The 14930-nt window shown below is 43.0% G+C and overlaps 2 protein-coding genes across 3 annotated transcripts in view; one reads left to right on the top strand and one right to left on the bottom strand.

The window, feature by feature from the left end:
* The window catches only part of FAM210A (family with sequence similarity 210 member A), a 29915-nt gene extending 16138 nt beyond the window's left edge, over positions 1-13777 (bottom strand). Inside the window, exon 1 of the mRNA XM_038526002.1 lies at positions 13601-13777. The gene's annotated coding sequence lies outside the window, so the exon portion shown is untranslated. The remainder of the gene's footprint in view (positions 1-13600) is intronic.
* Positions 13778-13928: 151 nt separating this feature from the next.
* Positions 13929-14930, top strand: part of RNMT (RNA guanine-7 methyltransferase) — a 34145-nt gene continuing 33143 nt past the window's right edge. The window contains exon 1 of one of the 2 annotated variants that reach the window (XM_038526000.1): positions 13929-14013. The gene's annotated coding sequence lies outside the window, so the exon portion shown is untranslated. Of the gene's footprint in view, positions 14014-14390; positions 14578-14930 lie in introns of those variants that run through there. The other variant, XM_038525999.1, reaches the window with a different exon arrangement.

The raw sequence follows: 14930 nt of genomic DNA, 5'->3' as shown, positions 1-14930 counted from the left end.
GTCGAGCCAACATTTCTTCAGAAACCAGAAAAGAGGGATTCCTGGGTGGTGCAGTGGTTTGATGCCTGCCTTTGGCCCAGGGCACGATCCTGGAGACCCGGGATCGAATCCCACGTCGGGCTCCCGGTGCATGGAGCCTGCTTCTCCCTCTGCCTATGTCTCTGCCTCTCTCTCTCTCTCTGTGACTATCATAAATAAATTAATTAATTAAAAAAAATAAAAAAAATTAAAAAAAAGAAACCAGAAAAGAGTAAAGGGACTAAAGTGTGTATAGAAAAACCATCAAACTAGAATTCCATATGCAGCAAAATTATCCATCAAAAGTATTAGAGAAACAAAGGTTTTATTAAGCAAAAAAAAATTGGAAGGAATTCACTGCCAACAGATTTGACTTTCAAGAAGGAAATAACATAGGAACTCAGATCTTCATTTTAAAAAAAGATTGACAGGGAAGGAATCAACAGAGGTAAAATAATCTTTTTTATTATTAATTGATCTGGAAGACAATTGTTTAAAGTAATGCTAGTAAATGCACTAAACGATTAAAAGTACATAATAAGTGAAATTTAAAAATAGCACTGTCCCAAAGAATTGGGAATAGTCTATGGTAACACTCCATGGTGAAGTACTCGCAACTACATATGAAGTATTACAAAATCATCTGAAGGGGACTTAGATGAGATAAAAGTGTATTATGAGCTCTAAGGAAAATGATTTTAAAATTGATTTATCTAAAATGTATTTTAAAAGTACAACTGATCACTCATGAATAAATAAATAATATATTAAAAAATAAATAAAAAGGGGCAGCCCGGGTGGCTCAGCAGTTTAGCGCCGCCTTCGGCCCAGAGCTTGATCCTGGGGACCCAATATCGAGTCCTGTGTCAGGCTCCCTGCATGGAGCCTGTTTCTCCCTCTGTCTATGTCTCTGCCTCTCTCTCTCTCTCTCTCTCGGTCACTCATGAATAAATAAATAAAATATTTTTTTTAAAAAGTGCAACTGAGGGGCACTTGGGTGGTATAGTCAGTTAGATATCTGACTCTTGGGTTTCACCTTGGGTGGTGATCTCAATGACCTTTAGACTACCTTTAGACTTTCTTTCCCCTCTCCCTTTCCCTCGCAAACCCTGCCCCCCCCCCCCCCCCCCCCCCCCGGGCTCATGCTCTCACTCTCCTTCAAACAAAATATTCCACACAAAAAAGTGTAATTGATACACTGAAAGAGGAGATAAAATAGAATCATATAAAATTCTCAGGTAAAATCACAGAAGGCAGAAAAAGGGAAAAACAAAGAACAAATAGCAATGAATAAAAAACATTTACCAACATGGTAGATTATTAAGCCAATTAAAAGACAAATTGTCAGAGATGTCTTTTTTTTAAAACTAACTGCATTTTGTCTAAAAATCACTTACTTTATAAAGACTCAGATTAAGTTACAAATCAAAGGATGGAGAAAAAACACATTAATATTGATTTTTTTTAGAAAGATGGAATAGTTATATTAATTTCAGACAAAGCAGACTTTAGAAATTCCTTGTTTATCAAAATGAGAGGTATTTCATAATAAATAATATAGTGGTAATATTAGGAAAACATAACAATCCTAAATATGTGTAAATCTGATAAAAGAAGATTAAAGTGCAGGGCAAAAATTGACAGAACTGAAAGGAGAAATAGACATTACCACTATTATAACTGGAAACTTCCAACACCCCCTGTTAGTACTTGATAGGCCAAGCAGTCAGAAAATCATTAAGGATATAGTTGAACTAAACACTATTAATCAACTTGATCTAATTGACATTTATAAAATACTCCAACAAGAGCAGAATATACATTCTACTCAAGCTTATTACATGGAGAGTTCAACAAAACAGACCGCATTCTGTGGCATAAAATAACCTTAACATATTTAAAAGAATAAAAATCATGCAAAATATGTTCTCAGACCATAATGGAATTAAACTAGAAATCACTAACAGAAAGATAGCTGGAAAATCCCCTGGAAATTAAATAATTCATACATAGGTCAAAGAAACCTTAAAATAAATTTTAAAATATTTTGAATTAAAAATGGAAATGCAACTTATTGAAATTTGTGGGATGCAGTAAAGCAATTATTGTGGAGAAATTAATAGCACTTAAGGCATATATCAGAAAAGAAAAATGATCTAAACTCAATAAGCTAAGCTTTCATTCTAGGAAACTAGAAAGAGAAGAGCAATATAAACCTAAAGCAAGCAGACATCGTCATCACCACACCATCATCATAGCAATAATCAATGAAATTGAAAAGGAAAACAATAGAAAATGTAACAAAACCAAAATCTGGCTCTGAAAAATACCGATTAAATTTGTAAATCTCTAGCTAGGTTTACCCAGAGAGAAAACACAAATTAGTAATATAAGAAATGAAACAGGAGTACTGACCCACAGCCATTTAAAAAGCGATAAGGAATACTGTAAACAACTTTGTGCCCACCAGTATGGTAACTTAGCTGTAATGGAACAAGTCCTTGAAAAATATTAACTACCAAAACTCATACAGGAAGAAAAATATGACCTAAATAGCCCTATCTATATCTTTCAAAGAAATTGAATCAATAAGAATTAAGCTAAAAAAAAAAAAAAAAAAAGAAAGAAAGACCGACCAGGCCCAGGTGTTTTATTAGTGAATTCTGTTAAACATCTATGGCAGAAATAATGTCAGTTCTCCACAATCTCTTCCAGAAAATTGAAGAAGAAAGGCTTCTAACCCATTTTGTGAGGCTAGCATTAGCCTATGACCAAAACTGGATGAAGCTCTCTGCTTAAGAAAACTATAAACCAATCTCTCTCATGAACATATATGTAAGTCTTCAACAAAATATTAGCAAATCCAATCCATCAATGTTTAATACACCAAACCAAGTGGGATTAGTCTAGAAACTAAAGAATGATTGAATAATTAAAACTCAATATAATGCATATCATCAAGCTAAAGAAAAATCCTATGATCATGTGATTGTATGGATTGATACAGCAAAACCACTTGACAAAAATCCAATACCCATTCATGATTTTTTTTTAAACTCTGAGCAAACTAATAGTACAGGGGAAGTTCCTCAATCTGATAAAGAACATCTACGCCAAACTCACAGCTAATGTGGTACTTCATGGAAAAGAGACTGGGCACTTTCCTCCTACTACTAGGAGCAAAGCATGGATGTCCTTCCTCTGACCACTCTTACTCAACACTATACTGCAATTCCTAGCTATCGCGAGAAGACAAAAAAAAAAAAAAATTGATACATTACTCACTCAATTTTAAAACTTTATAATAACCATAACCAAGACAGTGTAGCACTGGAGAACGCAAAGTCACACAGATCAAATAGAACAGGGTCCAGAAAGAGATGTACAAAAATATAATCAACTGATCCTAGACAAAGGCACAAGAGCAATTCAACAAAGAAAGAAGTTTTCCAACAATACTGCAACCAGATGTCCACACAGAAAAAAAAAAATGAACATAAACATAGATCTTAAACCTTTCCAAAAATTTAAGTTAAAAATGCATCATAGGGGATTCCTGGGTGGCTCAGCGGTTTAGCGCCTGCCTTTGGCCCAGGGTGTGATCCTGGAGTCCCGGGATCGAGTCCCACGTCGGGCTCCCGGCATGGAGCCTGCTTCTCCCTCCTCCTGTGTCTCTGCCTCTCTCTCTCTCTCTCTCTCTAGGTCTATCATAAATAAATAAATCTTTAAAAAAAAAAATAAAAATGCATCATAGATTTAAATGTAAAATGCAAACTATAAAACTATAAAACTTCTAGAAGAAAACATAGAATAAAGGACTTGTTAGATACACCACCAAAAGCAGGATCCATCAAAAAAAAAAAAAAAGGTAAGTTGGACTTTATTAAAATTAAAAACTGCTCTAATGAAAGCCACATACGGGGAGAAAATATTCGCCAAACATATATCAGATAAGAGACTTGTATCTAAAATATTAAAAAAATTCTTTAAACTCAATATCTTATAAGAAAATTCAATTACAAAATGGCTAAAGATATGAACAGACATCTCATTAAAGAAGATATACACATAGCAAATAAACATCTGAAAAGATGCTGTATCACCCCACACCTGTTAGAATACCTATTATTTAAAAAAAAAAAAAAAAAAAAAGGAAAAAGAAACAAATGTTGGTGAGAATGAGGAGAAAAGTACTATGCATTGGTGTAGCCACAATGGAAAACAGTATGGAAGTTCCTCAAAAAACAGAACTATCATGTGATCCAACAAGTCCATTTCTGGGTATTTATCCAAAGGAAAAAAAAACAAAACAAAAAACAAAACCACTAACTCAAAAAGATATATACTCCTGCATGTTCATTGCAGCATTATTTACAATAGCCAAGATATTAGAACCAACCTAAGTGTCCATGAATGGATGAAAAAAAACAGTATATAAATACAATGGAATATTATTCAGCCATAAAAAGAATAAAAGTCTGCCATTTGCAACAGCATGGATGGACCTTTACAGCATTACACTAAATGAAACGTCAGAGAAAGATAAATCTATGTCATCTCACTTATATGTGGAATCTTAAAGAAAAAAAAAAAAAAAAAGAAATCTGAACTCAGAGAACAGACTGGTAGTTGCCAGAGGTTGGGGAGAAAAACTTACGTGGTGATGGATATTAAACAGACTTACCGTGGTGTTCATTTTGCAATATGTGCAAATATTGAATTGTTAGGTTGTACACTTGAAAATAATATGATGTTGTATGTTGATTACACCTCAATTAAAAAGAGGATGTTCAACATCATTTGTCACTAGGGAGTTGCAAATTAAAACAATAATGAGATACCATTATGCACCTATTAGAATAACTGGTACCCAAAACACTAACACACACCAAATGTTGGTGGGGATCTGGAAAAGGAACTCTCATTCATTGTTAGTGGGAATGAAAAACGGTATTACAGGCAATGTGGAAGACAGTTTGGCAGTTTCCAAGGAAAGCTAAACACAAGCTTCAGCAATAGCAGTCCTATAAGTACTTACCCAAATAAGCTGAAAAGTCCACACAAAAACCTGCGCACAAATGTTTATAGCAGCTTCATCCATAATTGCCCCAAACTGGAAACAACCAAGAAGTCTTTGAATAGGTGAATGGATAAGCAAACTGAGGTATTACCATACAAAGGAATATTATTTAGTGATCAAAATAAATGAGCTATGAAACCATGAAGAGACCTGGAGGGAATCATATTGCTAAGTGAAAGAAGTCAGTCTGAAAAGGATATCTACTGCATAATTCTAACTATATGACATTTTGGAAGTGAAAAATCTATAGAGACAGTAAAACTAGCAGTGGTTTCCAGAGGCTGCAGGGTAGGGGGAGGGAAGAGATGATCAAGTGGAGCATGGGGCCTAAATTTTTAGGGCAGCAAAACATTCTATATGATCCTGTAATTGCAGATAAATGTCATTATACATTTCCCAAAACCCAGAGAACTAACTACAGGATACAAAGAGTGAATCTTAATGTAAGCTATGGACTCTAGTTAATAATGTATCAATATCAGGACTTCAATCCTAACAAATGTACCCCACTGCTACAAGATGTTAACAGCAGAGTTAAAAAAATAATAATAATAATAGTGTAAACTCTGTGGGAGTAGGGGTGGAAAATATGGGAATTCTCGGTACTATCTCTGTTCTATGTTTCTATAAACCTAAACTTCTCTAAAAAATAAAATTCATTAACTTTTTAAAAAAGTACACTGTGGTCTTGCCAAATACAACTAATATTTAACATAGCTTTAAACTGAATCACAGATATGAGGAGGAGATCAATTGTAAAACTCATTAGGCTGAAACATAAAAGGAATAAACGAAGAAAAGAATTACCCTTAGTTATGCAAACTCTCTCAATTACCACCAAATGGGAGAAATCCAATTTTTTTCAACAGATTAATATTCTAATTTATTCATTTCAATCTGTCTTAATCACACCTTGACGGATGCTTAAAAAAGTAGATGTATGCAAGTTTCTTTGTAGTATTTTCTGGGCTGTTATTTTCCTACGCCTTAATGAATTTGATGCCTTCAACTTAATTTCTATTATATAATCCACCTCCTTCAATCTATTCCGCTTTTGAGCTTTCTAATACAAGAACTGGGCAACATATACAAGCTGTGATAATGAAGGAGCCATTGCTAAATTCTTAGTCTTCAAGAAAGGTCAAATTATGCCCCTTAGTGAATTCTCAAAAAATTTCATTAATAATTCACTGATTTTTGGAACAGTCTGAAATGTCAAATGTATCATTTGTATAAAAATCAATGATTTTTACAAATTTACTATAAATAAATAAATTAAATATATTCATTTACACAATTTTTTTTTTTTTTTTTTTTGTCTTTCAGAGGACCTAAATTTCATAAGGCAAGCCACAGTGATTTGTAATGGTAGCACTGGTCCAGAATCTCATGATTCTATTTCCATTCCCTTCTTTTTTGGGTCTGGCTGATGTTATTCTATTGCACTGGGAGAAATGCAGGCTTTGCAGTCAGAAAGATTTGAGTTCCAGCCCTTTCTGGCATCATTTTACTTAGCTTTTTTCCTTATCCCTAAGTGGGTTTTTTTTTTTTTTTTTAAGATTTTATTTACTCATTCACAAGAGACAGAAAGAGAGAGAGAGAGAGAGGCAGAGACACAGAAGGAGAAGCAGGCTCCATGCAGGGAGCCCGACGCCGGACTCGATCCCGGGTCTCTAGGATCAGGCCCTGGCTGAAGGCGGCGCTAAACTGGTGTGCCACCCGGGCTGCCCTAAGTGGGGTTTTAACTAAACCTTTATCCTATGGTATTTATGACGATGAAATGAGAGAAAATGATAAGTTTCTAGCATTAAGTATGCTATAACAATAATTAGTCCTAGTTTTCCTTATCTTCTCATCTATAGACCTGGCCAAACAAAGTCATATTCTTCCTTCATCTAAACTTTTATCATTCTTCCATTTGGCTGATCCATGCAAAATCCCAGCTTCCTTAGCAATGCATTCCTCCTGGAAACCATCTGGTATTTCTCCACAACTGAAGTTCTGAAACACACGATCCCACTTTCTGCAGCCTCTTCTACTTACAGCCTTCCCTCCCTTATTCTCTGGACTCTAGCTCCAGGGCCTTACACCACCCTACCTCCCATTTTTCTTTCAAATCTAATAGCTTTTCCTAGTTTCACTCAGAAGTCTTTAACCAGCCTCAATTCTAGGGTGCATGCCTTGAACTACTACTTTGTCCATCTGTAAATACCAGCCCACAAAATCTAATCTTGAGCTAGAGCAACTATTTTTCCCACAAGCATCTTACAACTGAGCAGTAACAAAAATCACGCAACTGAGTAAACTAGTACCCACCATACACTCAGGGTACCTCACCTTTCAGAAAGGCTCTGAATGTTATATGACAACTCACACTGGTTCCTGATCCAATCTGCTTCCTCTCCCTTTCCTTTCACTGACCGTTGCACAACTTTCTCAATCTCTTCAAACCTCTTATACTTTATTTTCAGCCCACAGTAAAATATAAGACACACTGAAGCATATTTCTCGTGTTTAGAACTCTCCAATCTCTTAGAGCCAGAGCCTAAGCCCTTACAATCATCTACGGTGCCTCACGTAATTTCCTCCCTTTTCTTCTCTGAATACATCACATCCCTTACTCTTTCTTCTCCTCACTCTGCTCCAGCCACACTGCCCCCGCCCCCTCGCAGCTCTTCCCACATGTTAAAGGGGGTACTGTAAGAATTCTGCACTGGCTGTTCCCTCTGCTTGGAACAGTCTTTCTCAGGATTCTGGCTAATTCTTTCACTCCCTGAGTCTGTTTTCAAACAGCATCCATTCCATGAGGCATGCCCTGACTATCCAATTTAAAATTAAAACGCCACCCCAATCCTCCCTTCCCTTACCAACATTCCAATCTTCCCTATCTTATTGTTTCTTTTTTCATAGCACTTATCTTCTAACATCCAATTTAATTCACTTATGTTTACTACTTAATGGCCCCACAAGACAGACGAAGATATACCCCCCCCCTTCCCTTTAAAAATGAGCCTAAGTCATTAGGAGTAAATTTTCTCACCTTCAGCCTTCCCCCTTCCAAAGTTACCTGCGTCCACACCCAACTCAGAATCCCTTAACTCCTTCCTCAGAAAAGAAACTGAATCCTCCCTCTGTGTTCTAGATCTAACCTCCTCCTGTCTTTTCCAAGACTCTGCTCAATCATATTTTCCTTGTATTTTTCTCCTTCCTGTACTTCAACCACCCTCTCCTCTGGCTTCTTTCCTTCAGCATGTAAGATATGTCATTAAGAAAACAGGTCTCTCTGTGTTATCTACTCAATTTCCTACTATCCTCACTGTACTTAAGGATCCTTAGTTCAGTGGCAGCAGTTTCTGCTGTAATTTCTGACCCACAGAGAAGAGCAATCACAAAGTTCTTCATGGATGATGGGGCTCCCCTCATAAATTTTTTTCTCACTGTCAGGGTGAAAGGTATCTCATCCAGACCCTCCCAGAATGGGTAAATTGGTCTTACATGGTAAAGCCACTCTACCATTCCAATCTCCCTAGGCCTCTGGATTCCTTCCTCTAGTATACAAGGCAAGTCTGGTATTTTAACTTCATGTAGCATGGGTCCCCTTTTGGTCCATGTTTTAGCCAACTAAACTGTCAGAAGCCCTTCTTAACTCTCTCAAGCTGTAACAGTGAATCCAGAATCTTAGCTTAGTGGTCCCTATATCAATAAATTTGGCCTGGTCCAACTTTATGTTCCTTCTATCATTATCCCACACTTTAATATCCAATCCCAGAAAAATTCCCCAGAATCCTATGTGTATAATATTAATGTGGTTTTTAGAGTGCAACACACCTCCTCATGGGATACACTTTGTAGCTTCTTTTTGAGGGCTTCCTAGGACTTGAGTCTAGCAGCAGGGAAGTGTAGTAGGGTAGTTCCTAAGGAGAACCAGCTATCTTGCAAGGCAAATACCTCATGAAGGCCATTACAGGTACCTCACACAAAGCAGGGTTCAATTCTCAAAAAGGAGTGGAAAGGCTGCTTTTACTGGCAAAGACAATGGATTGAAATTTAGGGGTTCAGTACCCCCATTCCAAATTTGAAGATTGCATTCCTTCTCAATCAATGCCCTCATTTTAATACCAGGTACTCTGTTAGATGGGGAATTCATTTTACATTGTAATTGAGCCATTTTGCAGGATAAGACTCTAGGCTTGGTTTCCAGCAGTCTCAGCTCTGCATCTACAGGAGATGAGTTTCTTTAGGGCAGACATAAAAACTTTCAGGTTATTTACACAGAGCTTGAGCTGCGAATCTGAAGACCTGAGCTCATCTTTTTCTTTCCTCTTTCGCCAGCACAGTTAGCAGCCAGCAGTCAACAGCCAGTCTCATACTTGTTAATTTGACCAAAAATGTTTTAAGTCATCAAATATGTGATCATCCCATCCAGAACCTTAAGATGGTAATGTTCTGCGCTCTGTATGTCTCTATTGCCACATCACATCATGGGCTACCAGTGCCCTTGTTACCACTGGAAATAGTCCTTAGTGCCTTTACATCTAACCTGATTAGGGAACCAATTCCAAGAACACCACAGCCAATTCAAAAAACTCATCTTTAAGAATCTGTTCCTCTAGAACCACTCTCAGTGCCAAATTCTGAATCAGACAAGTTTCTCCAGGGATACAAAACCAACAGGAAATAATACATAAATATATCTCTATCTATCTGTCTTTAGGTTTATTTATATTTGGTGAATGGATATTTATTTCTAAGTATTAGAAATCTATTATTAGATTATTCACCTAAGTAAATACAGATTTATTTTAAGGAATTGGCTCACAAAATTATGGGGGCCAGCAACTCTGAAATGTGTAGGGCATATTTGCAGATTAGAAACTGGCAGAAATCAATGCTGTAGTCTTGAGGAAGAAGTTTTTCTTCTTGAGACCCCTCAGTTTAAAATTCAGGCCTTCGATTGATCGGACGAGGCCCACTCACATTATTGAGGGTACAATCCTTTACTTAAAGTCAGTTGATTACAGATGTTGACCACATGTTAAAATACCACCACAACACCTAGATTAGTGTTTGATTAAATGGATAGTTCAGCATACTCAAGTTGACATATAAAACTAACCAATCACACAAAATGAAATTAGATTTCTCAACCAAATCTTACTTTCAACTATACCAAAAACATTCAGAACAAGAATATCTTATGTGCTCCAAAAAGGCAATAAAATTTAAGCAGGACCACTCTGCTGAATGGACTGGCACAACAGTCCCTCCGCAAGCTTGGAGAAACAAACCCTCCATAAGCCACCTCTCTCCCACCTCCAAGGACACTGTGCTTAGGAAGCTGCAAGACTCTACCTACATTTAAAAAATTTTTATGCTTCAAAAATGTGATCTCCAACTGCATAACAGAAATTACACTTTAAGATTATACTTCTGTGTGCTGTCCCTTTGGAAACTAAGGACTTAAAAGGAGGCACGGTATCTACTGAATCTGTTGCTTACCTTTACTTTAACTAGAGAACTTGCAAGTTACTACTCCATTTTCTGTTACTGACAAAAATACAATCCAAACCAGGAGAATCCAAAGCAGGCAGGGTGAGTAATGAGCCAAATAACCAAAGTAGTACAAAAAGAAATCTTATACATGGATTGAAATAAACCCTATATGTCCCTTAAAAAAAAAATTTTTTTTTAAAGCTTTTCTTGGCAACTCATTCAATCAATAAGCACCCAGCTATGCCAGGCACTATTCAAAGCACTCAGGTTAAATCACTGAACAAAATGATGATCTTTGCCTTGTTGCAGCTCATATTCTAGTGAGATAACATTGAGTTATTTTTTCTCTAAATATAATAACCCATGCAATTATATATATAACCCAGCTGCATGACTTTGGCCAGATTACTCAAGCCTCATTTGAAAAAAAAAAAAAAAAAAAAAAAAACCTACCCCCCCCCCCCCCCCCCTGGATTACTAAGAACTAAATCAGTTCAAATATGTATAGAACTTAGTCTGGCACATAGAAGCTACCAAAATATTAACTATTATTTTAATGCAACTTTCAGAAAACCAGATATTACTCAGGCAATAATGGGGGAAAATAACACCAACAGTAGTTTTAAAGCATTTTTATCTGGCCATTCACTCCTTCCTTACCACTGCATTCAAGAGTTCTCCTATTCTCCACTCAATTTGCATGATGATTTTCAGTGAAGATTGATAAAAATCATAAAACACGATCTCTATATATCCCATGCAAGACATATATTCATGGTGGAGTTTGTGCAAACTCATAGTTAAGAGGCTTTTAATCTAATGAAAAAATGTCTTTAGAAGTCAAAGTTAGATTCATTTTCCCTAAAATTACAACAGCACTTATCTCTAGGAACTTGAGCATCAGAACCAGCAACATGGGCTGTCCTCGCCTCGTTCTAAGGGGTGGGTATGTACACAGCACACCAGTCCTAGGGCCTATACTTTCATAGTTGTCCATCCTCAAGAACGGACACTCTCAACACCGCTCACGCACATAATAAAGAATCCAAGTGCAGGCATCTGAAACCGAGAGCTCGTCCTCATTTGTTAAAAATAGGCCTCGTCCTGGTCCAGGAATGGCTGGCTCACCGCGGGCCAACCACGCAGCAACGCTGATGCCCACCGTGCAGACGGGGCTCCACTGTAAAGTACCCGCCGCAAACCTGGCCGCCTCCAACGCCAAGTCCCATTACCTAACTACCTCCGGGCAAGTAGGCCAGGAGATCACGTCTTCAAGACTGCTTCTCGGGGGATCGATCTGGGAAAGGATTCAAGGTGAACCGCAAATCTAATCACACTGCTTTTATGCCCTCAAGGTGCAGACGCGCTCAGGCCAAACAGCGTTAAAACACACATGCATCAAGAGCCCCAGTTCACAGGGAGTTTTGACCCGACGTCTCAGGAGGGAAGACCTGAGCCAGGGAGCTTCCGACTTTCAGGACAGGGGTGCCTTGGGCTGTAGCGGAGCCCTGGGAGACCTAGGAGACCTGGGAGATCTGGAAGACCTGGGAGATCTGGGAAAACTGGGAAACCTGAGAGATCTAGGAGATCTGGGGGACCTGGGAGAACTGAGAGATCTAGATCTGGAAGACCTGGGAGATCTACATCTGGGAGACCTGAAAAATCTAGATCTGGGAGATCTAGGAGATCTGGGAGACCTGAGAGATCTAGGAGATCTGGGAGATCTAGGAGACCTGGGAGATCCCAGGAGATCTGAGAGATCTAGGAGATCTGGGAGACCTGAGAGATCTAGGAGATCTGGGAGATCTAGGAGACCTGGGAGATCCCGGGAGATCTGAGAGATCTAGGAGATCTGGGAGACCTGAGAGACCTAGGAGTTCTGGGCGACCTGGGAGATCTGGGAGACCTGGGAGACCTCGGTGACCTGGGAGATCTAGGAGACCTGGGAGATCCAAGAGATCTGGGAGACCTGGGAGACCTAGGAGACCTGGGAGACCTGGGAAATCTAGGAGATCCCGGCAGATCTGAGAGATCTAGGAGACCAGGAGATCTGGGAGACCTGAGAGATCTGGAGATCTGGGAGACCTGAGAGACCTAGGAGATCTGGGCGACCTGGGAGATCTAGGAGACCTGGGAGACCTCCGTGACCTGGGAGATCTAGGAGACCTGGGAGATCCAAGAGATCTGGGAGACCTGGGAGACCCCAGGAGACCTGAGATCTAGGAGATCTGGGAGATCTGGGAGACCCGGGAGATCTAGGAGACCTGGGAGACCCCGGGAGATCTGAGAGATCTAGGAGACCTAGGAGATCTGGGAGACCTGAGAGACCTGGGAGATCTGGGCGACCTGGGAGATCTAGGAGACCTGGGAGATCTAGGAGATCTGGGAGATCTGGGAGACCCGGGAGATCTAGGAGACCTGGGAGACCCCGGGAGATCTAGGAGATCAGGGAGATCCCGGGAGATCTGAGAGATCTAGGAGACCTAGGAGATCTGGGAGACCTGAGAGACCTGGGAGATCAGGGCGAACTGGGAGATCCAAGAGACTGGGAGATCCAAGAGATTTGGGAGACCCCGAGAGATCTAGGAGACCTGGGAGACCCCGGAGATCCGGGAGACCCGGGAGGCCTGCGGACGTGCGGAGTCAGGCGGTCCGTCCCGTCCCCGCGGGCCGTGCCCGGCATCCCCCGGCATCCCCCGGCATCCCCCGGCATCCCCGGAGGCCGCAGGGACGAGCCAGGGCCCGCCGCCTTCGAGGACGACTCCACGGCGCGGCTCCCCGGCCCCTCGGCAGCCGTGCTCCGACGGAGAGCAGAGCGGAGGGAGGCCCGGACCGGAGCCGGCTCCAGTCCCCCAGGCCCCGCTCGGTCAGACGAGGGCGGGGGCTGCGGGGCGCGCGTGGCGGACCCCGGCCGGGGAGGGGGGGCGGGGGCGGGGGCGGCGGGGGCGCGCCCCGCGGGCAGGTGCCTGACCCCTCCCGCAGCTGTCGGCGCTCCGGGGCCCAGGCTACCTCTCAGGAGGCTGACGCCCCGCCGGGTCCCGTCCTGCCGCACGGGCCGAAAGGCAGGTCTCCGAAGCCGCGGCGGAGTCACCGGGACAGTGACCCGGTCGAGCGCGGGTCAGGGCGCCGGAAGCCACGGGGCCACCCCTCGCCGGCCCTCCCCGGCCTCCGCGGCCGCCCGCCCTCCCGCCGCGCCCACCAACGGCGTGCGTGCGGCGGCCCATGCGGCACCGCGCGCCCTCGCCAGGCCCCGCGCGCGGCACCACGGGACTCGTAGTTCCGGCGCGAGGCTCGCGCGGCGCTCGCTCCACCGGCCGGCGACCGCGGCGTCCCGGCGCCGACCCCGCCCCGGAAGTGGCGTCACAGCACGCGCGCGGCGCGGCCGGCCGCTTCCGCAAACAGAGCCGTGGCCGCCTGCGTGGGTGAGTGAGTGCGGCGCCCGGCGCTACGGCCGCTCTTTGTTTCCAGCCGCCCCGCGGCCGCCGCGGCCCCGGGGCCCCTCACTCTCGCGACGGGCCTCGCACGCGGACGGGGCGGGCCGGGGCGGGCGGGGGGCGGCGGGGCCCGGGGGCGGCGGGCGGCGGGGGGGAGGGGCGGCGCAGGTGCAGCCCCGCGAGGCCGGGCCCGTGACCTCGGGGTGCTCCGGGCGGCCGTCCGCTCGGCCCAACGGGGTCGCCCTGGGCCGCGGGGCGTCGCGGAGCCCGGGCCGCTCGGGTCGCTGCGGCCGCGGCTCCCGGAGACGGCGCCTCCGCCTCGCGCGCTCCTCCGACCCCGCTCTCCCCGGCTGGTGGCGTCGCCCTCGCCGCCTGCGCCCGGGCCCGCAGCTGCGATCCCCGGGGCCCCCCGCTGCCCGCCGCTTCCCGCCCGGAGCCCCGTAACGTTCCGGTCATGAATTTGCTGAATCTCCCCAGGCTTCGGGCTCCGGGCTCCCCCTTCTACGTTTGGTTCCGATAACACAGCCTCACGCCTTAAAACTGCTGTCTAGGGTGAAGCTTTTTTTTTTTTTTTTTTCTTAAGATTTTATTCATTCATGAGAGAGGCAGAGACACAGGTAGATGGAGACCGAGAGGCAGAGGGACACGCAGAGACACAGAGACACAGGTAGACACAGAGAGGGACAGAGACAGAGAGACAGAGACACAGGCAGAGGGAGACACAGAGAGACAGAGACAGGCAGACGGAGACACAGAGACAGAGACACAGAGGGACACGCAGAGACAGGTAGACACAGGCAGAGGGAGACACAGAGACACAGACGGAGACAGAGAGGCAGAGATACAGGCAGAGGGAGACACAGACAGGCAGAGACAGGCAGACGGAGACTCAGAGACACAGAGGG

The sequence above is a fragment of the Canis lupus genome, chromosome 1 (assembly GCF_011100685.1).
Source record: "Canis lupus familiaris isolate Mischka breed German Shepherd chromosome 1, alternate assembly UU_Cfam_GSD_1.0, whole genome shotgun sequence".
Classification (NCBI taxonomy): domain Eukaryota; kingdom Metazoa; phylum Chordata; class Mammalia; order Carnivora; family Canidae; genus Canis; species Canis lupus.
Note: the sequence above shows the minus strand (reverse complement) of the source record. Positions and strands in the feature narration are given on the sequence as shown.